The sequence below is a fragment of the Castor canadensis genome, chromosome 10, assembly GCF_047511655.1.
Source record: "Castor canadensis chromosome 10, mCasCan1.hap1v2, whole genome shotgun sequence".
NCBI lineage: Eukaryota > Metazoa > Chordata > Mammalia > Rodentia > Castoridae > Castor > Castor canadensis.
In genome coordinates, this window is record NC_133395.1 from 86615650 (window position 1) to 86640248 (window position 24599).

At 67.3% G+C, this 24599-nt stretch overlaps 11 non-coding genes across 11 annotated transcripts; all 11 read right to left on the reverse strand.

Annotated features, from left to right (window-relative positions):
• Positions 1 to 1494: 1494 nt before the first annotated feature.
• LOC141413273 (5S ribosomal RNA) lies at positions 1495 to 1613 on the reverse strand. Its single transcript, XR_012438065.1, has one exon. It is a non-coding gene; the product is annotated as a 5S ribosomal RNA (ribosomal RNA).
• A 2152-nt stretch (positions 1614 to 3765) lies between these two features.
• On the reverse strand, positions 3766 to 3884 carry LOC141412534 (5S ribosomal RNA). Its single transcript, XR_012437376.1, has one exon. It is a non-coding gene; the product is annotated as a 5S ribosomal RNA (ribosomal RNA).
• Positions 3885 to 6038: 2154 nt separating this feature from the next.
• LOC141413446 (5S ribosomal RNA) lies at positions 6039 to 6157 on the reverse strand. The gene has a single exon (XR_012438238.1). It is a non-coding gene; the product is annotated as a 5S ribosomal RNA (ribosomal RNA).
• A 2156-nt stretch (positions 6158 to 8313) lies between these two features.
• LOC141413274 (5S ribosomal RNA) lies at positions 8314 to 8432 on the reverse strand. The gene has a single exon (XR_012438066.1). It is a non-coding gene; the product is annotated as a 5S ribosomal RNA (ribosomal RNA).
• A 2150-nt stretch (positions 8433 to 10582) lies between these two features.
• Positions 10583 to 10701, reverse strand: LOC141413024 (5S ribosomal RNA). Its single transcript, XR_012437866.1, has one exon. It is a non-coding gene; the product is annotated as a 5S ribosomal RNA (ribosomal RNA).
• A 2152-nt stretch (positions 10702 to 12853) lies between these two features.
• Positions 12854 to 12972, reverse strand: LOC141412971 (5S ribosomal RNA). Its single transcript, XR_012437813.1, has one exon. It is a non-coding gene; the product is annotated as a 5S ribosomal RNA (ribosomal RNA).
• Positions 12973 to 15126: 2154 nt separating this feature from the next.
• Positions 15127 to 15245, reverse strand: LOC141413005 (5S ribosomal RNA). Its single transcript, XR_012437847.1, has one exon. It is a non-coding gene; the product is annotated as a 5S ribosomal RNA (ribosomal RNA).
• A 2153-nt stretch (positions 15246 to 17398) lies between these two features.
• Positions 17399 to 17517, reverse strand: LOC141412730 (5S ribosomal RNA). Its single transcript, XR_012437572.1, has one exon. It is a non-coding gene; the product is annotated as a 5S ribosomal RNA (ribosomal RNA).
• A 2140-nt stretch (positions 17518 to 19657) lies between these two features.
• Positions 19658 to 19776, reverse strand: LOC141413275 (5S ribosomal RNA). The gene has a single exon (XR_012438067.1). It is a non-coding gene; the product is annotated as a 5S ribosomal RNA (ribosomal RNA).
• Positions 19777 to 21935: 2159 nt separating this feature from the next.
• LOC141412985 (5S ribosomal RNA) lies at positions 21936 to 22054 on the reverse strand. Its single transcript, XR_012437827.1, has one exon. It is a non-coding gene; the product is annotated as a 5S ribosomal RNA (ribosomal RNA).
• A 2148-nt stretch (positions 22055 to 24202) lies between these two features.
• LOC141412974 (5S ribosomal RNA) lies at positions 24203 to 24321 on the reverse strand. The gene has a single exon (XR_012437816.1). It is a non-coding gene; the product is annotated as a 5S ribosomal RNA (ribosomal RNA).
• Between the last annotated feature and the right edge of the window lie 278 nt (positions 24322 to 24599).

Here is a 24599-nt window from a genome sequence, read left to right on the forward strand (position 1 = left end):
CGTCCGATCCCGGGTTCCTGCCGGCCTCCCCGGGCGTTTCTCCCAGGCAGGCCTTCGCGGCCACTACACAGGGCTGAGCACTCGAGTCCTCGGGCGTCACGGGGCCCGCGGCCTCACCAAGCACGCACGACTCCCGGGTCTCGTCAGCTCCTGGGTGCCCTGGGCCTCTTCCCTGTGCCGCTGCTGGGTCTTGTGCCCCTGCTTGGCCTCCTTCAGACCCGGCCCCGTGCAATGCGGCCACGTGCTACAGGATCGTGCCAGCAGAACTGGACCTAGCTGAGCCCCGTACCCACCCTCCTGCTATCCCTGGCCCTGCTAGCAAATGGCAGAGATCCTCTGGCCTCCGAGCCCAGACAAAAATCCTGATGCAGTTGGCCGAGGGGCCGCAAACCAAGGCTTCGCTTGTTCCCGCTCAGGCCCCAGCCATACCCTCTTGTCCTTCGGCTGCTCGTGTGTGGGGTGGGGGAGAGGAGGGTGCGTCCCCGTGCGTGCGTGCGTGGTCTGGGTGTCTCTGCGTGGTGTGTGTGTGTGTGTGTGTGTGTGTTAGATGCCGTGCCTGGTGTAGGTGGGGAAGAGCAAGCCCTCACGCACAGAGCCCCATCACACACTGGGGCCGGGCCGAGGGGGTCAATCTGCTCGGCCTGATTGCGTTGGGCATACATTGCAGAAGGTGGGTTTTCCAAGGCGGAGCAGAGGGTCCCGGCACCTGAGGTTGTCCGCGGGGAGAATGTCTGTTCCACGGGGGCAAGCGTTCCCTTCCGTCGTGCCCAAGCCCATGTGACCCCGAAGGCCAGGTGGCTCCGGTCCTTGAGCTGACTGAGGAGTGCTTTGAGACCCGGAGGGTGGCACAGGCGACTGGGCGCCAGCGGCGGCCCTCCCTCCCTTTGAGCGGGACGGGGAGCTGCCGCTGGCATCCGGAGCTCTGGCGGCCTGCGCCCTCTGTCCCTGTGACCGCAGGCTCTGCCGTGGGAGGCGGGATCCCACGTAGAGGTCGCGCGCTGGCTGCCCTGTCTTGGGTTGAGCGACGGAGCGCGACGTGGAGCAGCACCCGACTGAGGCTCCCTGCTTCTCGGTCCCCTGGCGTCTTGCCCTGGACCCAGTGCACCACCTTGTGGCGAGCCCAGGTGTGGCGCTTCCCGCTGTGGGGACCGCTGGGGTGCAGGACCCACTTTCTCATGGCTTCCGCACGTCCCTCCCCGCCCGCCTGGAGGGAAGTTGGGGAGCGGTCCCCAACGTGGCCTGGGACCAACCTCGCTGGTGACCCGTGTCGTGGGCGCGCGCCCCAGGAGAGTGTCGGGAGGGGAGAGGATTCGGGGACGTAGCTGTGAGGATTCGGTGTGCGTGGGTCTGGCGGGTGGCCCGGACGGGGTCGGGGTCGTGGTCACGGTGGGTCGTTGTGGTGGTGGTGGTGGTGGTGCTGGGGTGGTGGTGGTGGTGGGGGGTGGTGGCGAAGTCCCCGAAGACAAAAGGAGCAGCGAGGGAGGGAGGAGCAAAAGCCTACAGCACCCGGTATTCCCAGGCGGTCTCCCATCCAAGTACTAACCAGGCCCGACCCTGCTTAGCTTCCGAGATCAGACGAGATCGGGCGCGTTCAGGGTGGTATGGCCGTAGACGCTAGCCGCCGCCTCCGGGAGCCCCAAGAGCCTGCCGAGGGCCCCGGCGTGCGTCTCCACGCTGCTCTCCTGGCACGGCTGGGAGTCCGGGTGGGGGCTGGCAGCCCGGGGCCAGCGGCCAGAGGTCCCGCGCGCCTGCTCGGGCAGCCGGTCTCACCCAGGTGGCCGCTGGGTGGCTTTCTTCCCGAGGTGTCCTGCTGCCAGGACGAGGGTCAAGTTTTCTCGGGGGAAAATTTCTCAGTGCTCTCGGGCGCTTGTTCTTCTGGGAATGTTCACTGCTGTGGCCAAGGCGGGGGACGCACAGCTCGGGCCAGGGCAAGCAGCCGCCCTCCTCCGTCGCCTCCTGGAGCCGTATCCTTGGGTGGGTGCGTGGCTCCCAGCGGAGGTCTCGGGGACCCTTCCGGTCCTCTTCGTCCGGAAAGCGCCACTGCCCCTCCAGCCCATCAGGAAAACGGCAGCCGCGCCCTTCGCCGACCCGCTCCGCCCTCCTCCACACTCAGGGCCTGGGGCTGCGGGGCTGAATCGTGAGGCTTTCCAGCCCAGGACTTCACCTCTGGCCCCTTTCACACCCGGGATCTTGGGAAGAAGAAACAAAACCAAACACAGCCAAAGCCATCTCCTCCGACCCGGGGCCCCTCCACATCCCTTCCGATCCCGGGTTCCTGCCAGCCTCCCGGGGCGTTTCTCCCAGGCAGGCCTTCGCGGCCACTACACGGGGCTGAGCACTCGAGTCCTCGGGCGTCACGGGGCCCGCGGCCACGCCAAGCACGCACGACTCCCGGGTCTCGTCTGCTCCTGGGTGCCCTGGGCCTCTTCCCTGTGCCGCTGCTGGGTCTTGTGCCCCTGCTTGGCCTCCTTCAGACCCGGCCCCGTGCTACACGGCCACGTGCTACAGGATCGTGCCAGCAGAACTGGCCCTGGCTGAGCCCCGTACCCACCCTCCTGCCATCCCTGGCCCTGCTAGCAAATGGCAGAGATCCTCTGGCCTCCGAGCCCAGACAAAAATCCTGATGCAGTTGGCCGAGGGGCCGCAAACCAAGGCTTCGCTTGTTCCCGCTCAGGCCCCAGCCATACCCTCTTGTCCTTCGGCTGCTCGTGTGTGGGGTGGGGGAGAGGAGGGTGCGTCCCCGTGCGTGCGTGCCTGGTCTGGGTGTCTCTGTGTGGTGTGTGTGTGTGTGTGTGTGTGTGTGTGTGTGTGTGTTAGATGCCGTGCCTGGTGTAGGTGGGGAAGAGCAAGCCCTCATGCCCAGAGCCCCATCACACACTGGGGCCGGGCCGAGGGGGTCAATCTGCTCGGCCTGATTGCGTTGGGCATACATTGCAGAAGGTGGGTTTTCCAAGGCGGAGCAGAGGGTCCCGGCACCTGAGGTTGTCCACGGGGAGAATGTCTGTTCCACGGGGGCAAGCGTTCCCTTCCATCGTGCCCAAGCCCATGTGACCCCGAAGGCCAGGTGGCCCCGGTCCTTGAGCTGACTGAGGAGTGCTTTGAGACCCGGAGGGTGGCACAGGCGACTGGGCGCCAGCGGCGGCCCTCCCTCCCTTTGAGCGGGACGGGGAGCTGCCGCTGGCATCCGGAGCTCTGGCGGCCTGCGCCCTCTGTCCCTGTGACCGCAGGCTCTGCCGTGGGAGGCGGGATCCCACGTAGAGGTCGCGCGCTGGCTGCCCTGTCTTGGGTTGAGCGACGGAGCGCGACGTGGAGCAGCACCCGACTGAGGCTCCCTGCTTCTCTGTCCCCTGGCGTCTTGCCCTGGACCCAGTGCACCACCTTGTGGCGAGCCCAGGTGTGGCGCGTCCCGCTGTGGGGCCCGCTGGGGTGCAGGACCCACTTTCTCATGGCTTCCGCACGTCCCTCCCCGCCCGCCTGGAGGGCAGTTGGGGAGCGGTCCCCAACGTGGCCTGGGACCATCCTCGCTGGTGACCCGTGTCACAGGCGCGCGCCCAAGGAGAGTGTGGGGAGGGGAGAGGATTCGGGGACGTAGCTGTGAGGATTCGGTGTGCGTGGGTCTGGCGGGTGGCCCGGACGGGGTCGGGGTCGTGGTCACGGTGGGTCGTTGTGGTGGTGGTGGTGGTGGTGCTGGGGGTGGTGGTGGTGGTGGGGGGTGGTGGCGAAGACCCCGAAGACAAAAGGAGCAGCGAGGGAGGGAGGAGCAAAAGCCTACAGCACCCGGTATTCCCAGGCGGTCTCCCATCCAAGTACTAACCAGGCCCGACCCTGCTTAGCTTCCGAGATCAGACGAGATCGGGCACGTTCAGGGTGGTATGGCCGTAGACGCTAGCCGCCGCCTCCGGGAGCCCCAAGAGCCTGCCGAGGGCCCCGGCGTGCGTCTCCACGCTGCTCTCCTGGCACGGCTGGGAGTCCGGGTGGGGGCTGGCGGCCCGGGGCCAGCGGCCAGAGGTCCCGCGCGCCTGCTCGGGCAGCCGGTCTCGCCCAGGTGGCCGCTGGGTGGCTTTCTTCCCGAGGTGTCCTGCTGCCAGGACGAGGGTCAAGTTTTCTCGGGGGAAAATTTCTCAGTGCTCTCGGGCGCTTGTTCTTCTGGGAATGTTCACTGCTGTGGCCAAGGCGGGGGACGCACAGCTCGGGCCAGGGCAAGCAGCCGCCCTCCTCCGTCGCCTCCTGGAGCCGTATCCTGGCGTGGGTGCGTGGCTCCCAGCGGAGGTCTCGGGGACCCTTCCGGTCCTCTTCGTCCGGAAAGCGCCACTGCCCCTCCAGCCCATCAGGAAAACGGCAGCCGCACCCTTCGCCGACCCGCTCCGCCCTCCTCCACACTCAGGGCCTGGGGCTGCGGGGCTGAATCGTGAGGCTTTCCAGCCCAGGACTTCACCTCTGGCCCCTTTCACACCCGGGATCTTGGGAAGAAGAAACAAAACCAAACACAGCCAAAGCCATCTCCTCCGACCCGGGGCCCCTCCACATCCCTTCCGATCCCGGGTTCCTGCCGGCCTCCCGGGGCGTTTCTCCCAGGCAGGCCTTCGCGGCCACTACACGGGGCTGAGCACTCGAGTCCTCGGGCGTCACGGGGCCCGCGGCCACGCCAAGCACACACGACTCCCGGGTCTCGTCTGCTCCTGGGTGCCCTGGGCCTCTTCCCTGTGCCGCTGCTGGGTCTTGTGCCCCTGCTTGGCCTCCTTCAGACCCGGCCCCGTGCTACGCGGCCACGGGCTACAGGATCGTGCCAGCAGAACTGGCCCTGGCTGAGCCCCGTACCCACCCTCCTGCCATCCCTGGCCCTGCTAGCAAATGGCAGAGATCCTCTGGCCTCCGAGCCCAGACAAAAATCCTGATGCAGTTGGCCGAGGGGCCGCAAACCAAGGCTTCGCTTGTTCCCGCTCAGGCCCCAGCCATACCCTCTTGTCCTTTGGCTGCTCGTGTGTGGGGTGGGGGAGAGGAGGGTGCGTCCCCGTGCGTGCGTGCGTGGTCTGGGTGTCTCTGCGTGTTGTGTGTGTGTGTGTGTGTGTGTGTGTGTGTGTGTGTGTTAGATGCCGTGCCTGGTGTAGGTGGGGAAGAGCAAGCCCTCACGCACAGAGCCCCATCACACACTGGGGCCAGGCCGAGGGGGTCAATCTGCTCGGCCTGATTGCGTTGGGCATACATTGCAGAAGGTGGGTTTTCCAAGGCGGAGCAGAGGGTCCCGGAACCTGAGGTTGTCCACGGGGAGAATGTCTGTTCCACGGGTGCAAGCGTTCCCTTCCGTCGTGCCCAAGCCCATGTGACCCCGAAGGCCAGGTGGCTCCGGTCCTTGAGCTGACTGAGGAGTGCTTTGAGACCCGGAGGGTGGCACAGGCGACTGGGCGCCAGCGGCGGCCCTCCCTCCCTTTGAGCGGGACGGGGAGCTGCCGCTGGCATCCGGAGCTCTGGCGGCCTGCGCCCTCTGTCCCTGTGACCGCAGGCTCTGCCGTGGGAGGCGGGATCCCACGTAGAGGTCGCGCGCTGGCTGCCCTGTCTTGGGTTGAGCGACGGAGCGCGACGTGGAGCAGCACCCGACTGAGGCTCCCTGCTTCTTTGTCCCCTGGCGTCTTGCCCTGGACCCAGTGCACCACCTTGTGGCGAGCCCAGGTGTGGCGCATCCCGCTGTGGGGCCCACTGGGGTGCAGGACCCACTTTCTCATGGCTTCCGCACGTCCCTCCCCGCCCGCCTGGAGGGCAGTTGGGGAGCGGTCCCCAACGTGGCCTGGGACCAACCTCGCTGGTGACCCGTGTCGCGGGCGCGCGCCCCAGGAGAGTGTGGGGAGGGGAGAGGATTCTGGGACATAGCTGTGAGGATTCGGTGTGCGTGGTTCTGGCGGGTGGCCCGGACGGGGTCGGGGTCGTGGTCACGGTGGGTCGTTGTGGTGGTGGTGGTGGTGGTGCTGGGGGTGGTGGTGGTGGTGGGGGGTGGTGGCGAAGTCCCCGAAGACAAAAGGAGCAGCGAGGGAGGGAGGAGCAAAAGCCTACAGCACCCGGTATTCCCAGGCGGTCTCCCATCCTAGTACTAACCAGGCCCGACCCTGCTTAGCTTCCGAGATCAGACGAGATCGGGCGCGTTCAGGGTGGTATGGCCGTAGACGCTAGCCGCCGCCTCCGGGAGCCCCAAGAGCCTGCCGAGGGCCCCGGCGTGCGTCTCCACGCTGCTCTCCTGGCACGGCTGGGAGTCCGGGTGGGGGCTGGCAGCCCGGGGCCAGCGGCCAGAGGTCCCGCGTGCCTGCTCGGGTAGCCGGTCTCACCCAGGTGGCCGCTGGGTGGCTTTCTTCCCGAGGTGTCCTGCTGCCAGGACGAGGGTCAAGTTTTCTCGGGGGAAAATTTCTCAGTGCTCTCGGGCGCTTGTTCTTCTAGGAATGTTCACTGCTGTGGCCAAGGCGGGGGACGCACAGCTCGGGCCAGGGCAAGCAGCCGCCCTCCTCCGTCGCCTCCTGGAGCCGTATCCTTGGGTGGGTGCGTGGCTCCCAGCGGAGGTCTCGGGGACCCTTCCGGTCCTCTTCGTCCGGAAAGCGCCACTGCCCCTCCAGCCCATCAGGAAAACGGCAGCCGCGCCCTTCGCCGACCCGCTCCGCCCTCCTCCACACTCAGGGCCTGGGGCTGCGGGGCTGAATCGTGAGGCTTTCCAGCCCAGGACTTCACCTCTGGCCCCTTTCACACCCGGGATCTTGGGAAGAAGAAACAAAACCAAACACAGCCAAAGCCATCTCCTCCGACCCGGGGCCCCTCCACATCCCTTCCGATCCCGGGTTCCTGCCGGCCTCCCGGGGCGTTTCTCCCAGGCAGGCCTTCGCGGCCACTACACGGGGCTGAGCACTCGAGTCCTCGGGCGTCACGGGGCCCGCGGCCACGCCAAGCACGCACGACTCCCGGGTCTCGTCTGCTCCTGGGTGCCCTGGGCCTCTTCCCTGTGCCGCTGCTGGGTCTTGTGCCCCTGCTTGGCCTCCTTCAGACCCGGCCCCGTGCTACACGGCCACGTGCTACAGGATCGTGCCAGCAGAACTGGCCCTGGCTGAGCCCCGTACCCACCCTCCTGCCATCCCTGGCCCTGCTAGCAAATGGCAGAGATCCTCTGGCCTCCGAGCCCAGACAAAAATCCTGATGCAGTTGGCCGAGGGGCCGCAAACCAAGGCTTCGCTTGTTCCCGCTCAGGCCCCAGCCATACCCTCTTGTCCTTCGGCTGCTCGTGTGTGGGGTGGGGGAGAGGAAGGTGCGTCCCCGTGCGTGCGTGCCTGGTCTGGGTGTCTCTGTGTGGTGTGTGTGTGTGTGTGTGTGTGTGTGTGTGTGTGTGTGTGTTAGATGCCGTGCCTGGTGTAGGTGGTTAAGAGCAAGCCCTCACGCACAGAGCCCCATCACACACTGGGGCCGGGCCGAGGGGGTCAATCTGCTCGGCCTGATTGCGTTGGGCATACATTGCAGAAGGTGGGTTTTCCAAGGCGGAGCAGAGGGTCCCGGCACCTGAGGTTGTCCACGGGGAGAATGTCTGTTCCACGGGGGCAAGCGGTCCCTTCCGTGGTGCCCAAGCCCATGTGACCCCGAAGGCCAGGTAGCCCCGGTCCTTGAGCTGACTGAGGAGTGCTTTGAGACCCGGAGGGTGGCACAGGCGACTGGGCGCCAGCGGCGGCCCTCCCTCCCTTTGAGCGGGACGGGGAGCTGCCGCTGGCATCCGGAGCTCTGGCGGCCTGCGCCCTCTGTCCCTGTGACCGCAGGCTCTGCCGTGGGAGGCGGGATCCCACGTAGAGGTCGCGCGCTGGCTGCCCTGTCTTGGGTTGAGCGACGGAGAGCGACGTGGAGCAGCACCCGACTGAGGCTCCCTGCTTCTCTGTCGCCTGGCGTCTTGCCCTGGACCCAGTGCACCACCTTGTGGCGAGCCCAGGTGTGGCGCGTCCCGCTGTGGGGCCCGCTGGGGTGCAGGACCCACTTTCTCATGGCTTCCGCACGTCCCTCCCCGCCCGCCTGGAGGGCAGTTGGGGAGCGGTCCCCAACGTGGCCTGGGACCAACCTCGCTGGTGACCCGTGTGGCGGGCGCGCGCCCCAGGAGAGTGTGGGGAGGGGAGAGGATTCGGGGACGTAGCTGTGAGGATTCGGTGTGCGTGGGTCTGGCGGGTGGCCCGGACGGGGTCGGGGTCGTGGTCACGGTGGGTCGTTGTGGTGGTGGTGGTGGTGGTGCTGGGGGTGGTGGTGGTGGGGGGGGGTGGTGGCGAAGTCCCCGAAGACAAAAGGAGCAGCGAGGGAGGGAGGAGCAAAAGCCTACAGCACCCGGTATTCCCAGGCGGTCTCCCATCCAAGTACTAACCAGGCCCGACCCTGCTTAGCTTCCGAGATCAGACGAGATCGGGCGCGTTCAGGGTGGTATGGCCGTAGACGCTAGCCGCCGCCTCCGGGAGCCCCAAGAGCCTGCCGAGGGCCCCGGCGTGCGTCTCCACGCTGCTCTCCTGGCACGGCTGGGAGTCCGGGTGGGGGCTGGCAGCCCGGGGCCAGCGGCCAGAGGCCCCACGCGCCTGCTCGGGCAGCCGGTCTCGCCCAGGTGGCCGCTGGGTGGCTTTCTTCCCGAGGTGTCCTGCTGCCAGGACGAGGGTCAAGTTTTCTCTGGGGAAAATTTCTCAGTGCTCTCGGGCGCTTGTTCTTCTGGGAATGTTCACTGCTGTGGCCAAGGCGGGGGACGCACAGCTCGGGCCAGGGCAAGCAGCCGCCCTCCTCCGTCGCCTCCTGGAGCCGTATCCTTGGGTGGGTGCGTGGCTCCCAGCGGAGGTCTCGGGGACCCTTCCGGTCCTCTTCGTCTGGAAAGCGCCACTGCCCCTCCAGCCCATCAGGAAAACGGCAGCCGCGCCCTTCGCCGACCCGCTCCGCCCTCCTCCACACTCAGGGCCTGGGGCTGCGGGGCTGAATCGTGAGGCTTTCCAGCCCAGGACTTCACCTCTGGCCCCTTTCACACCCGGGATCTTGGGAAGAAGAAACAAAACCAAACACAGCCAAAGCCATCTCCTCCGACCCGGGGCCCCTCCACATCCCTTCCGATCCCGGGTTCCTGCCGGCCTCCCGGGGCGTTTCTCCCAGGCAGGCCTTCGCGGCCACTACACGGGGCTGAGCACTCGAGTCCTCGGGCGTCACGGGGCCCGCGGCCACGCCAAGCACGCACGACTCCCGGGTCTCGTCTGCTCCTGGGTGCCCTGGGCCTCTTCCCTGTGCCGCTGCTGGGTCTTGTGCCCCTGCTTGGCCTCCTTCAGACACGGCCCCGTGTTACGCGGCCACGTGCTACAGGATCGTGCCAGCAGAACTGGCCCTGGCTGAGCCCCGTACCCACCCTCCTGCCATCCCTGGCCCTGCTAGCAAATGGCAGAGATCCTCTGGCCTCTGAGCCCAGACAAAAATCCTGATGCAGTTGGCCGAGGGGCCGCAAACCAAGGCTTCGCTTGTTCCCGCTCAGGCCCCAGCCATACCCTCTTGTCCTTCGGCTGCTCGTGTGTGGGGTGGGGGAGAGGAGGGTGCGTCCCCGTGCGTGCGTGCGTGGTCTGGGTGTCTCTGCGTGGTGTGTGTGTGTGTGTGTGTGTGTGTGTGTGTGTTAGATGCCGTGCCTGGTGTAGGTGGGGAAGAGCAAGCCCTCACGCACAGAGCCCCATCACACACTGGGGCCGGGCCGAGGGGGTCAATCTGCTCGGCCTGATTGCGTTGGGCATACATTGCAGAAGGTGGGTTTTCCAAGGCGGAGCAGAGGGTCCCGGCACCTGAGGTTGTCCACGGGGAGAATGTCTGTTCCACGGGGGCAAGCGGTCCCTTCCGTCGTGCCCAAGCCCATGTGACCCCGAAGGCCAGGTGGCCCCGGTCCTTGAGCTGACTGAGGAGTGCTTTGAGACCCGGAGGGTGGCACAGGCGACTGGGCGCCAGCGGCGGCCCTCCCTCCCTTTGAGCGGGACGGGGAGCTGCCGCTGGCATCCGGAGCTCTGGCGGCCTGCGCCCTCTGTCCCTGTGACCGCAGGCTCTGCCGTGGGAGGCGGGATCCCACGTAGAGGTCGCGCGCTGGCTGCCCTGTCTTGGGTTGAGCGACGGAGCGCGACGTGGAGCAGCACCCGACTGAGGCTCCCTGCTTCTCTGTCCCCTGGCGTCTTGCCCTGGACCCAGTGCACCACCTTCTCGCGAGCCCAGGTGTGGCGCGTCCCGCTGTGGGGCCCGCTGGGGTGCAGGACCCACTTTCTCATGGCTTCCGCACGTCCCTCCCCGCCCGCCTGGAGGGCAGTTGGGGAGCGGTCCCCAACGTGGCCTGGGACCATCCTCGCTGGTGACCCGTGTCGCGGGCGCGCGCCCCAGGAGAGTGTGGGGAGGGGAGAGGATTCGGGGACGTAGCTGTGAGGATTCGGTGTGCGTGGGTCTGGCGGGTGGCCCGGTCGGGGTCGGGGTCGTGGTCACGGTGGGTCGTTGTGGTGGTGGTGGTGGTGGTGGTGCTGGGGGTGGTGGTGGTGGGGGGGGGGGTGGCGAAGTCCCCGAAGACAAAAGGAGCAGCGAGGGAGGGAGGAGCAAAAGCCTACAGCACCCGGTATTCCCAGGCGGTCTCCCAGACAAGTACTAACCAGGCCGGACCCTGCTTAGCTTCCGAGATCAGACGAGTTCGGGCGCGTTCAGGGTGGTATGGCCGTAGATGCTAGCCGCCGCCTCCGGGAGCCCCAAGAGCCTGCCGAGGGCCCCGGCGTGCGTCTCCACGCTGCTCTCCTGGCACGGCTGGGAGTCCGGGTGGGGGCTGGCAGCCCGGGGCCAGCGGCCAGAGGCCCCGCGCGCCTTCTCAGGCAGCCGGTCTCGCCCAGGTGGCCGCTGGGTGGCTTTCTTCCCGAAGTGTCCTGCTGCCAGGACGAGGGTCAAGTTTTCTCGGGGGAAAATTTCTCAGTGCTCTCGGGCGCTTGTTCTTCTGGGAATGTTCACTGCTGTGGCCAAGGCGGGGGACGCACAGCTCGGGCCAAGGCAAGCAGCCGCCCTCCTCCTTCGCCTCCTGGAGCCGTATCCTTGGGTGGGTGCGTGGCTCCCAGCGGAGGTCTCGGGGACCCTTCCGGTCCTCTTCGTCCAGAAAGCGCCACTGCCCCTCCAGCCCATCAGGAAAACGGCAGCCGCGCCCTTCGCCGACCCGCTCCGCCCTCCTCCACGCTCAGGGCCTGGGGCTGCGGGGCTGAATCGTGAGGCTTTCCAGCCCAGGACTTCACCTCTGGCCCCTTTCACACCCGGGATCTTGGGAAGAAGAAACAAAACCAAACACAGCCAAAGCCTTCTCCTCCGACCCGGGGCCCCTCCACATCCCTTCCGATCCCGGGTTCCTGCCGGCCTCCCCGGGCGTTTCTCCCAGGCAGGCCTGCGCGGCCACTACACGGGGCTGAGCACTCGAGTCCTCGGGCGTCACGGGGCCCGCGGCCACGCCAAGCACGCACGACTCCCGGGTCTCGTCTTTTCCTGGGTGCCCTGGGCCTCTTCCCTGTGCCGCTGCTGGGTCTTGTGCCCCTGCTTGGCCTCCTTCAGACCCGGCCCCGTGCTACGCGGCCACGTGCTACAGGATCGTGCCAGCAGAACTGGCCCTGGCTGAGCCCCGTACCCACCCTCCTGCCATCCCTGGCCCTGCTAGCAAATGGCAGAGATCCTCTGGCCTCCGAGCCCAGACAAAAATCCTGATGCAGTTGGCCGAGGGGCCGCAAACCAAGGCTTCGCTTGTTCCCGCTCAGGCCCCAGCCATACCCTCTTGTCCTTCGGCTGCTTGTGTGTGGGGTGGGGGAGAGGAGGGTGCGTCCCCGTGCGAGCGTGCGTGGTCTGGGTGTCTCTGTGTGGTGTGTGTGTGTGTGTGTGTGTGTGCGTGTGTGTTAGATGCCGTGCTTGGTGTAGGTGGGGAAGAGCAAGCCCTCACGCACAGAGCCCCATCACACACTGGGGCCGGGCCGAGGGGGTCAATCTGCTCGGCCTGATTGCGTTGGGCATACATTGCAGAAGGTGGGTTTTCCAAGGCGGAGCAGAGGGTCCCGGCACCTGAGGTTGTCCACGGGGAGAATGTCTGTTCCACGGGGGCAAGCGGTCCCTTCCGTCGTGTCCAAGCCGATGTGACCCCGAAGGCCAGGTGGCCCCGGTCCTTGAGCTGACTGAGGAGTGCTTTGAGACCCGGAGGGTGGCACAGGCGCCTGGGCGCCAGCGGCGGCCCTCCCTCCCTTTGAGCGGGACGGGGAGCTGCCGCTGGCATCCGGAGATCTGGCGGCCTGCGCCCTCTGTCCCTGTGACCGCAGGCTCTGCCGTGCGAGGCGGGATCCCACGTAGAGGTCGCGCGCTGGCTACCCTGTCTTGGGTTGAGCGACGGATCGCGACGTGGAGCAGCACCCGACTGAGGCTCCCTGCTTCTCTGTCCCCTGGCGTCTTGCCCTGGACCCAGTGCACCACCTTGTGGCGAGCCCAGGTGTGGCGCGTCCCGCTGTGGGGCCCGCTGGGGTGCAGGACCCACTTTCTCATGGCTTCCGCACGTCCCTCCCCGCCCGCCTGGAGGGCAGTTGGGGAGCGGTCCCCAACGTGGCCTGGGACCAACCTCGCTGGTGACCCGTGTCGCGGGCGCGCGCCCCAGGAGAGTGTGGGGAGGGGAGAGGATTCGGGGACGTAGCTGTGAGGATTCGGTGTGCGTGGGTCTGGCGGGTGGCCCGGACGGGGTCGGGGTCGTGGTCACGGTGGGTCGTTGTGGTGGTGGTGGTGGTGGTGGTGCTGGGGGTGGTGGTGGTGGTGAGGTGGTGGTGGCGAAGTCCACGAAGACAAAAGGAGCAGCGAGGGAGGGAGGAGCAAAAGCCTACAGCACCCGGTATTCCCAGGCGGTCTGCCATCCAAGTACTAACCAGGCCCGACCCTGCTTAGCTTCCGAGATCAGACCAGATCGGGCGCGTTCAGGGTGGTATGGCCGTAGACGTTAGCCGCCGCCTCCGGGAGCCCCAAGAGCCTGCCGAGGGCCCCGGCGTGCGTCTCCACGCTGCTCTCCTGGCACGGCTGGGAGTCCGGGTGGGGGCTGGCAGCCCGGGGCCAGCGGCCAGAGGCCCCGCGCGCCTGCTCGGGCAGCCGGTCTCGCCCAGGTGGCCGCTGGGTGGCTTTCTTCCCGAGGTGTCCTGCTGCCAGGACGAGGGTCAAGTTTTCTCGGGGGAAAATTTCTCAGTGCTCTCGGGCGCTTGTTCTTCTGGGAATGTTCACTGCTGTGGCCAAGGCGGGGGACGCACAGCTCGGGCCAGGGCAAGCAGCCGCCCTCCTCCGTCGCCTCCTGGAGCCGTATCCTTGGGTGGGTGCGTGGCTCCCAGCGGAGGTCTCGGGGACCCTTCCGGTCCTCTTCGTCCGGAAAGCGCCACTGCCCCTCCAGCCCATCAGGAAAACGGCAGCCGCGCCCTTCGCCGACCCGCTCCGCCCTCCTCCACACTCAGGGCCTGGGGCTGCGGGGCTGAATCGTGAGGCTTTCCAGCCCAGGACTTCACCTCTGGCCCCTTTCACACCTGGGATCTTGGGAAGAAGAAACAAAACCAAACACAGCCAAAGCCATCTCCTCCGACCCGGGGCCCCTCCACATCCCTTCCGATCCCGGGTTCCTGCCGGCCTCCCGGGGCGTTTCTCCCAGGCAGGCCTTCGCGGCCACTACACGGGGCTGAGCACTAGAGTCCTCGGGCGTCACGGGGCCCGCGGCCACGCCAAGCACGCACGACTCCCGGGTCTCGTCTGCTCCTGGGTGCCCTGGGCCTCTTCCCTGTGCCGCTGCTGGGTCTTGTGCCCCTGCTTGGCCTCCTTCAGACCCGGCCCCATGCTACGCGGCCACGTGCTACAGGATCGTGCCAGCAGAACTGGCCCTGGCTGAGCCCCGTAGCTACCCTCCTGCCATCCCTGGCCCTGCTAGCAAATGGCAGAGATCCTCTGGCCTCCGAGCCCAGACAAAAATCCTGATGCAGTTGGCCGAGGGGCCGCAAACCAAGGCTTCGCTTGTTCCCGCTCAGGCCCCAGCCATACCCTCTTGTCCTTCGGCTGCTCGTGTGTGGGGTGGGGGAGAGGAGGGTGCGTCCCCGTGCGTGCGTGCGTGGTCTGGGTGTCTCTGCGTGGTGTGTGTGTGTGTGTGTGTGTGTGTGTGTGTGTGTTAGATGCCGTGCCTGGTGTAGGTGGGGAAGAGCAAGCCCTCACGCACAGAGCCCCATCACACACTGGGGCCGGGCCGAGGGGGTCAATCTGCTCGGCCTGATTGCGTTGGGCATACATTGCAGAAGGTGGGTTTTCCAAGGCGGAGCAGAGGGTCCCGGCACCTGAGGTTGTCCACGGGGAGAATGTCTGTTCCACGGGGGCAAGCGGTCCCTTCCGTCGTGCCCAAGCCCATGTGACCCCGAAGGCCAGGTGGCCCCGGTCCTTGAGCTGACTGAGGAGTGCTTTGAGACCCGGAGGGTGGCACAGGCGACTGGGCGCCAGCGGCGGCCCTCCCTCCCTTTGAGCGGGACGGGGAGCTGCCGCTGGCATCCGGAGCTCTGGCGGCCTGCGCCCTCTGTCCCTGTGACCGCAGGCTCTGCCGTGGGAGGCGGGATCCCACGTAGAGGTCGCGCGCTGGCTGCCCTGTCTTGGGTTGAGCGACCGAGCGTGACGTGGAGCAGCACCCGACTGAGGCTCCCTGCTTCCCTGTCCCCTGGCGTCTTGCCCTGGACCCAGTGCACCACCTTGTGGCGAGCCCAGGTGTGGCGCGTCCCGCTGTGGGGCCCGCTGGGGTGCAGGACCCACTTTCTCATGGCTTCCGCACGTCCCTCCCCGCCCGCCTGGAGGGCAGTTGGGGAGCGGTCCCCAACGTGGCCTGGGACCAACCTCGCTGGTGACCCGTGTCGCGGGCGCGCGCCCCAGGAGAGTGTGGGGAGGGGAGAGGATTCGGGGACGAAGCTGTGAGGATTCGGTGTGCGTGGGTCTGGCGGGTGGCCCGGACGGGGTCGGGGTCGTGGTCACGGTGGGTCGTTGTGGTGGTGGTGGTGGTGGTGGTGCTGGGGGTGGTGGTGGTGGGGGGGGGGTGGTGGCGAAGTCCCCGAAGACAAAAGGAGCAGCGAGGGAGGGAGGAGCAAAAGCCTACAGCACCCGGTATTCCCAGGCGGTCTCGCATCTAAGTACTAACCAGGCCCGACCCTGCTTAGCTTCTGAGATCAGACGAGATCGGGCGCGTTCAGGGTGGTATGGCCGTAGACGCTAGCCGCCGCCTCCGGGAGCCCCAAGAGCCTGCCGAGGGCCCCGGCGTGCGTCTCCACGCTGCTCTTCTGGCACGGCTGGGAGTCCGGGTGGGGGCTGGCAGCCCGGGGCCAGCGGCCAGAGGCCCCGTGCGCCTGCTCGGGCAGCCGGTCTCACCCAGGTGGCCGCTGGGTGGCTTTCTTCCCGAGGTGTCCTGCTGCCAGGACGAGGGTCAAGTTTTCTCGGGGGAAAATTTCTCAGTGCTCTCGGGCGCTTGTTCTTCTGGGAATGTCCACTGCTGTGGCCAAGGCGGGGGACGCACAGCTCGGGCCAGGGCAAGCAGCCGCCCTCCTCCGTCGCCTCCTGGAGCCGTATCCTTGGGTGGGTGCGTGGCTCCCAGCGGAGGTCTCGGGGACCCTTCCGGTCCTCTTCGTCCGGAAAGCGCCACTGCCCCTCCAGCCCATCAGGAAAACGGCAGCCGCGCCCTTCGCCGACCCGCTCCGCCCTCCTCCACACTCAGGGCCTGGGGCTGCGGGGCTGAATCGTGAGGCTTTCCAGCCCAGGACTTCACCTCTGGCCCCTTTCACACCCGGGATCTTGGAAGAGGAAACAAAACCAAACACAGCCAAAGCCATCTCCTCCGACCCGGGGCCCCTCCACATCCCTTCCGATCCCGGGTTCCTGCCGGCCTCCCGGGGCGTTTCTCCCAGGCAGGCCTTCGCGGCCACTACACGGGGCTGAGCACTCGAGTCCTCGGGCGTCACGGGGCCCGCGGCCACGCCAAGCACGCACGACTCCCGGGTCTCGTCTGCTCCTGGGTGCCCTGGGCCTCTTCCCTGTGCCGCTGCTGGGTCTTGTGCCCCTGCTTGGCCTCCTTCAGACCCGGCCCCGTGCTACGCGGCCACGTGCTACAGGATCGTGCCAGCAGAACTGGCCCTGGCTGAGCCCCGTAGCCACCCTCCTGCCATCCCTGGCCCTGCTAGCAAATGGCAGAGATCCTCTGGCCTCCGAGCCCAGACAAAAATCCTGATGCAGTTGGCCGAGGGGCCGCAAACCAAGGCTTCGCTTGTTCCCGCTCAGGCCCCAGCCATACCCTCTTGTCCTTCGGCTGCTCGTGTGTGGGGTGGGGGAGAGGAGGGTGCGTCCCCGTGCGTGCGTGCGTGGTCTGGGTGTCTCTGCGTGGTGTGTGTGTGTGTGTGTGTGTGTGTGTGTGTGTGTGTGTTAGATGCCGTGCCTGGTGTAGGTGGGGAAGAGCAAGCCCTCACGCACAGAGCCCCATCACACACTGGGGCCGGGCCGAGGGGATCAATCTGCTCGGCCTGATTGCGTTGGGCATACATTGCAGAAGGTGGGTTTTCCAAGGCGGAGCAGAGGGTCCCGGCACCTGAGGTTGTCCACGGGGAGAATGTCTGTTCCACGGGGGCAAGCGGTCCCTTCCGTCGTGCCCAAGCCCATGTGACCCCGAAGGCCAGGTGGCCCCGGTCCTTGAGCTGACTGAGGAGTGCTTTGAGACCCGGAGGGTGGCACAGGCGACTGGGCGCCAGCGGCGGCCCTCCCTCCCTTTGAGCGGGACGGGGAGCTGCCGCTGGCATCCGGAGCTCTGGCGGCCTGCGCCCTCTGTCCCTGTGACCGCAGGCTCTGCCGTGGGAGGCGGGATCCCACGTAGAGGTCGCGCGCTGGCTGCCCTGTCTTGGGTTGAGCGACGGAGCGCGACGTGGAGCAGCACCCGACTGAGGCTCCCTGCTTCTCTGTCCCCTGGCGTCTTGCCCTGGACCCAGTGCACCACCTTGTGGCGAGCCCAGGTGTGGCGCGTCCCGCTGTGTCGCCCGCTGGGGTGCAGGACCCACTTTCTCATGGCTTCCGCACGTCCCTCCCCGCCCGCCTGGAGGGCAGTTGGGGAGCGGTCCCCAACGTGGCCTGGGACCAACCTCGCTGGTGACCCGTGTCGCGGGCGCACGCCCCAGGAGAGTGTGGGGAGGGGAGAGGATTCGGGGACGTAGCTGTGAGGATTCGGTGTGCGTGGGTCTGGCGGGTGGCCCAGACGGGGTCGGGGTCGTGGTCACGGTGGGTCGTTGTGGTGGTGGTGGTGGTGGTGCTGGGGGTGGTGGTGGTGGGGGGGGGTGGTGGCGAAGTCCCCGAAGACAAAAGGAGCAGCGAGGGAGGGAAGAGCAAAAGCCTACAGCACCCGGTATTCCCAGGCGGTCTCCCAGACAAGTACTAACCAGGCCCGACCCTGCTTAGCTTCCGAGATCAGACGAGATCGGGCGCGTTCAGGGTGGTATGGCCGTAGACGCTAGCCGCCGCCTCCGGGAGCCCCAAGAGCCTGCCGAGGGCCCCGGCGTGCATCTCCACGCTGCTCTCCTGGCACGGCTGGGAGTCCGGGTGGGGGCTGGCAGCCCGGGGCCAGCGGCCAGAGGCCCCGCGCGCCTGCTCGGGCAGCTGGTCTCGCCCAGGTGGCCGCTGGGTGGCTTTCTTCCCGAGGTGTCCTGCTGCCAGGACGAGGGTCAAGTTTTCTCGGGGGAAAATTTCTCAGTGCTCTCGGGCGCTTGTTCTTCTGGGAATGTCCACTGCTGTGGCCAAGGCGGGGGACGCACAGCTCAGGCCAGGGCAAGCAGCCGCCCTCCTCCGTCGCCTCCTGGAGCCGTATCCTTGGGTGGGTGCGTGGCTCCCAGCGGAGGTCTCGGGGACCCTTCCGGTCCTCTTCGTCCGGAAAGCGCCACTGCCCCTCCAGCCCATCAGGAAAACGGCAGCCGCGCCCTTCGCCGACCCGCTCCGCCCTCCTCCACACTCAGGGCCTGGGGCTGCGGGGCTGAATCGTGAGGCTTTCCAGCCCAGGACTTCACCTCTGGCCCCTTTCACACCGGGATCTTGGGAAGAAGAAACAAAACCAAACACAGCCAAAGCCATCTCCTCCGACCCGGGGCCCCTCCACATCCCTTCCGATCCCGGGTTCCTGCCGGCCTCCCGGGGCGTTTCTCCCAGGCAGGCCTTCGCGGCCACTACACGGGGCTGAGCACTCGAGTCCTCGGGCGTCACGGGGCCCGCGGCCACGCCAAGCACGCACGACTCCCGGGTCTCGTCTGCTCCTGGGTGCCCTGGGCCTCTTCCCTGTGCCGCTGCTGGGTCTTGTGCCCCTGCTTGGCCTCCTTCAGACCCGACCCCGTGCTACGCGGCCACGTGCTACAGGATCGTGCCAGCAGAACTGGCCCTGGCTGAGCCCCGTACCCACCCTCCTGCCATCCCTGGCCCTGCTAGCAAATGGCAGAGATCCTCTGGCCTCCGAGCCCAGACAAAAATCCTGATGCAGTTGGCCGAGGGGCCGCAAACCAAGGCTTCGCTTGTTCCCGCTCAGGCCCCAGCCATACCCTCTTGTCCTTCGGCTGCTCGTGTGTGGGGTGGGGGAGAGGAGGGTGCGTCCCCGTGCGTGCGTGCGTGGTCTGGGTGTCTCTGCGTGGTGTGTGTGTGTGTGTGTGTGTGTGTTAGATGCCGTGCCTGGTGTAGGTGGGGAAGAGCAAGCCCTCACGCACAGAGCCCCATCACACACTGGGGCCGGGCCGAGGGGGTCAATCTGCTCGGCCTGATTGCCTTGGGCATACATTGCAGAAGGTGGGTTTTCCAAGGCGGAGCAGAGGGTCCCGGCACCTGAGGTTGTCCACTGGGAGAATGTCTGTTCCACGGGGGCAAGCGGTCCCTTCCGTCGTGCCCAAGCCCATGTGACCCCGAAGGCCAGGTGGCCCCGGTCCTTGAGCTGACTGAGGAGTGCTTTGAGACCCGGAGGGTGGCACAGGCGACTGGGCGCCAGCGGCGGCCCTCCCTCCCTTTGAGCGGGACGGGGAGCTGCCGCTGGCATCCGGAGCTCTGGCGGCCTGCGCCCTCTGTCCCTGTGACCGCAGGCTCTGCCGTGGGAGGCGGGATCCCACGTAGAGGTCGCGCGCAGGCTGCCCTGTCTTGGGTTGAGCGACAGAGCGCGACGTGGAGCAGCACCCGACTGAGGCTCCCTGCTTGTCTGTCCCCTGGCGTCTTGCCCTGGACCCAGTGCACCACCTTGTGGCGAGCCCAGGTGTGGCGCGTCCCGCTGTGGGGCCCGCTGGGGTGCAGGACCCACTTTCTCATGGCTTCCGCACGTCCCTCCCCGCCCGCCTGGAGGGCAGTTGGGGAGCGGTCCCCAACGTGGCCTGGGACCAACCTCGCTGGTGACCCGTGTCGCGGGCGCGCGCCCCAGGAGAGTGTGGGGAGGGGAGAGGATTCGGGGACGTAGCTGTGAGGATTCGGTGTGCGTGGGTCTGGCGGGTGGCCCGGACGGTGTCGGGGTCGTGGTCACGGTGGGTCGTTGTGGTGGTGGTGGTGGTGGTGCTGGGGGTGGTGGTGGTGGTGGGGGGGTGGTGGCGAAGTCCCCGAAGACAAAAGGAGCAGCGAGGGAGGGAGGAGCAAAAGCCTACAGCACCCGGTATTCCCAGGCGGTCTCCCATCCAAGTACTAACCAGGCCCGACCCTGCTTAGCTTCCGAGATCAGACGAGATCGGGCGCGTTCAGGGTGGTATGGCCGTAGACGCTAGCCGCCGCCTCCGGGAGCCCCAAGAGCCTGCCGAGGGCCCCGGCGTGCGTCTCCACGCTGCTCTCCTGGCACGGCTGGGAGTCCGGGTGGGGGCTGGCAGCCCGGGGCCAGCGGCCAGAGGCCCCGCGCGCCTGCTCGGGCAGCCGGTCGCGCCCAGGTGGCCGCTGGGTGGCTTTCTTCCCGAGGTGTCCTGCTGCCAGGACGAGGGTCAAGTTTTCTCGGGGGAAAATTTCTCAGTGCTCTCGGGCGCTTGTTCTTCTGGGAATGTCCACTGCTGTGGCCAAGGCGGGGGACGCACAGCTCGGGCCAGGGCAAGCAGGCGCCCTCCTCCGTCGCCTCCTGGAGCCGTATCCTTGGATGGGTGCGTGGCTCCCAGCGGAGGTCTCGGGGACCCTTCCGGTCCTCTTCGTCCGGAAAGCGCCACTGCCCCTCCAGCCCATCAGGAAAACGGCAGCCGCGCCCTTCGCCGACCCGCTCCGCCCTCCTCCACACTCAGGGCCTGGGGCTGCGGGGCTGAATCGTGAGGCTTTCCAGCCCAGGACTTCACCTCTGGCCCCTTTCACACCCGGGATCTTGGGAAGAAGAAACAAAACCAAACACAGCCAAAGCCATCTCCTCCGACCCGGGGCCCCTCCACATCCCTTCCGATCCCGGGTTCCTGCCGGCCTCCCGGGGCGTTTCTCCCAGGCAGGCCTTCGCGGCCACTACACGGGGCTGAGCACTCGAGTCCTCGGGCGTCACGGGGCCCGCGGCCACGCCAAGCACGCACGACTCCCGGGTCTCGTCTGCTCCTGGGTGCCCTGGGCCTCTTCCCTGTGCCGCTGCTGGGTCTTGTGCCCCTGCTTGGCCTCCTTCAGACCCGGCCCCATGCTACGCGGCCACGTGCTACAGGATCGTGCCAGCAGAACTGGCCCTGTCTGAGCCCCGTACCCACCCTCCTGCCATCCCTGGCCCTGCTAGCAAATGGCAGAGATCCTCTGGCCTCCGAGCCCAGACAAAAATCCTGATGCAGTTGGCCGAGGGGCCGCAAACCAAGGCTTCGCTTGTTCCCGCTCAGGCCCCAGCCATACCCTCTTGTCCTTCGGCTGCTCGTGTGTGGGGTGGGGGAGAGGAGGGTGCGTCCCCGTGCGTGCGTGCGTGGTCTGGGTGTCTCTGCGTGGTGTGTGTGTGTGTGTGTGTGTGTGTGTGTGTGTGTGTGTGTTAGATGCCGTGCCTGGTGTAGGTGGGGAAGAGCAAGCCCTCACGCACAGAGCCCCATCACACACTGGGGCCGGGCCGAGGGGGTCAATCTGCTCGGCCTGATTGCGTTGGGCATACATTGCAGAAGGTGGGTTTTCCAAGGCGGAGCAGAGGGTCCCGGCACCTGAGGTTGTCCACGGGGAGAATGTCTGTTCCACGGGGGCAAGCGGTCCCTTCCGTCGTGCCCAAGCCCATGTGACCCCGAAGGCCAGGTGGCCCCGGTCCTTGAGCTGACTGAGGAGTGCTTTGAGACCCGGAGGGTGGCACAGGCGACTGGGCGCCAGCGGCGGCCCTCCCTCCCTTTGAGCGGGACGGGGAGCTGCCGCTGGCATCCGGAGCTCTGGCGGCCTGCGCCCTCTGTCCCTGTGACCGCAGGCTCTGCCGTGGGAGGCGGGATCCCACGTAGAGGTCGCGCGCTGGCTGCCCTGTCTTGTGTTGAGCGACGGAGCGCGACGTGGAGCAGCACCCGACTGAGGCTCCCTGCTTCTCTGTCCCCTGGCGTCTTGCCCTGCACCCAGTGCACCACCTTGTGGCGAGCCCAGGTGTGGCGTGTCCCGCTGTGGGGCCCGCTGGGGTGCAGGACCCACTTTCTCATGGCTTCCGCACGTCCCTCCCCGCCCGCCTGGAGGGCAGTTGGGGAGCGGTCCCCAACGTGGCCTGGGACCAACCTCGCTGGTGACCCGTGTCGCGGGCGTGCGCCCCAGGAGAGTGTGGGGAGGGGAGAGGATTCGGGGACGAAGCTGTGAGGATTCGGTGCGCGTGGGTCTGGCGGGTGGCCCGGACGGGGTCGGGGTCGTGGTCACGGTGGGTCGTTGTGGTGGTGGTGGTGGTGGTGGTGCTGGGGGTGGTGGTGGTGGGGGGGGGTGGTGGCGAAGTCCCCGAAGACAAAACGAGCAGCGAGGGAGGGAGGAGCAAAAGCCTACAGCCCCCGGTATTCCCAGGCGGTCTCGCATCCAAGTACTAACCAGGCCCGACCCTGCTTAGCTTCCGAGATCAGACGAGATCGGGCGCGTTCAGGGTGGTATGGCCGTAGACGCTAGCCGCCGCCTCCGGGAGCCCCAAGAGCCTGCCGAGGGCCCCGGCGTGCGTCTCCACGCTGCTCTCCTGGCACGGCTGGGAGTCCGGGTGGGGGCTGGCAGCCCGGAGCCAGCGGCCAGAGGCCCCGCGCGCCTGCTCGGGCAGCCGGTCTCGCCCAGGTGGCCGCTGGGTGGCTTTCTTCCCGAGGTGTCCTGCTGCCAGGAAGAGGGTCAAGTTTTCTCGGGGGAAAATTTCTCAGTGCCCTCGGGCGCTTGTTCTTCTGGGAATGTTCACTGCTGTGGCCAAGGCGGGGGACGCACAGCTCGGGCCAGGGCAAGCAGCCGCCCTCCTCCGTCGCCTCCTGGAGCCGTATCCTTGGGTGGGTGCGTGGCTCCCAGCGGAGGTCTCGGGGACCCTTCCGGTCCTCTTCGTCCGGAAAGCGCCACTGCCCCTCCAGCCCATCAGGAAAACGGCAGCCGCGCCCTTCGCCGACCCGCTCCGCCCTCCTCCACACTCAGTTCCTGGGGCTGCGGGGCTGAATCGTGAGGCTTTCCAGCCCAGGACTTCACCTCTGGCCCCTTTCACACCCGGGATCTTGGGAAGAAGAAACAAAACCAAACACAGCCAAAGCCATCTCCTCCGACCCGGGGCCCCTCCACATCCCTTCCGATCACGGGTTCCTGCCGGCCTCCCGGGGCGTTTCTCCCAGGCAGGCTTTCGCGGCCACTACACGGGGCTGAGCACTCGAGTCCTCGGGCGTCACGGGGCCCGCGGCCACGCCAAGCACGCACGACTCCCGGGTCTCGTCTGCTCCTGGGTGCCCTGGGCCTCTTCCCTGTGCCGCTGCTGGGTCTTGTGCCCCTGCTTGGCCTCCTTCAGACCCGGCCCCGTGCTACGCGGCCACGTGCTACAGGATCGTGCCAGCAGAACTGGCCCTGGCTGAGCCCCGTAGCCACCCTCCTGCCATCCCTGGCCCTGCTAGCAAATGGCAGAGATCCTCTGGCCTCCGAGCCCAGACAAAAATCCTGATGCAGTTGGCCGAGGGGCCGCAAACCAAGGCTTCGCTTGTTCCCGCTCAGGCCCCAGCCATACCCTCTTGTCCTTCGGCTGCTCGTGTGTGGGGTGGGGGAGAGGAGGGTGCGTCCCCGTGCGTGTGTGCGTGGTCTGGGTGTCTCTGCGTGGTGTGTGTGTGTGTGTGTGTGTGTGTGTGTGTGTGTTAGATGCCGTGCCTGGTGTAGGTGGGCAAGAGCAAGCCCTCATGCACAGAGCCCCATCACACAGTGGGGCCGGGCCGAGGGGGTCAATCTGCTCGGCCTGATTGCGTTGGGCATACATTGCAGAAGGTGGGTTTTCCAAGGCGGAGCAGAGGGTCCCGGCACCTGAGGTTGTCCACGGGGAGAATGTCTGTTCCACGGGGGCAAGCGGTCGCTTCCGTCGTGCCCAAGCCCATGTGACCCCTAAGGCCAGGTGGCCCCGGTCCTTGAGCTGACTGAGGAGTGCTTTGAGACCCGGAGGGTGGCACAGGCGACTGGGCGCCAGCGGCGGCCCTCCCTCCCTTTGAGCGGGACGGGTAGCTGCCGCTGGCATCCGGAGCTCTGGCGGCCTGCGCCCTCTGTCCCTGTGACCGCAGGCTCTGCCGTGGGAGGCGGGATCCCACGTAGAGGTCGCGCGCTGGCTGCCCTGTCTTGGGTTGAGCGACGGAGCGCGACGTGGAGCAGCACCCGACTGAGGCTCCCTGCTTCTCTGTCCCCTGGCGTCTTGCCCTGGACCCAGTGCACCACCTTGTGGCGAGCCCAGGTGTGGCGCGTCCCGCTGTGGGGCCCGCAGGGGTGCAGGACCCACTTTCTCATGGCTTCCGCACGTCCCTCCCCGCCCGCCTGGAGGGCAGTTGGGGAGCGGTCCCCAACGTGGCCTGGGACCAACCTCGCTGGTTACCCGTGTCGCGGGTGCGCGCCCCAGGAGAGTGTGGGGGGGGAGAGGATTCGGGGACGTAGCTGTGAGGATTCGGTGTGCGTGGTTCTGGCGGGTGTCCCAGACGGGGTCGGGGTTGTGGTCACGGTGGGTCATTGTGGTGGTGGTGGTGGTGGTGCTGGGGGTGGTGGTGGTGGGGGGGGTGGTGGCGAAGTCCCCGAAGACAAAAGGAGCAGCGAGGGAGGGAGGAGCAAAAGCCTACAGCACCCGGTATTCCCAGTCGGTCTCGCATCCAAGTACTAACCAGGCCCGACCCTGCTTAGCTTCCGAGATCAGACGAGATCGGGCGCGTTCAGGGTGGTATGGCCGTAGACGCTAGCCGCCGCCTCCGGGAGCCCCAAGAGCCTGCCGAGGGCCCCGGCGTGCGTCTCCACGCTGCTCTCCTGGCACGGCTGGGAGTCCGGGTGGGGGCTGGCAGCCCGGGGCCAGCGGCCAGAGGCCCCGCGCGCCTGCTCGGGCAGCCGGTCTCGCCCAGGTGGCCGCTGGGTGGCTTTCTTCCCGAGGTGTCCTGCTGCCAGGACGAGGGTCAAGTTTTCTCGGGGGAAAATTTCTCAGTGCTCTCGGGCGCTTGTTCTTCTGGGAATGTTCACTG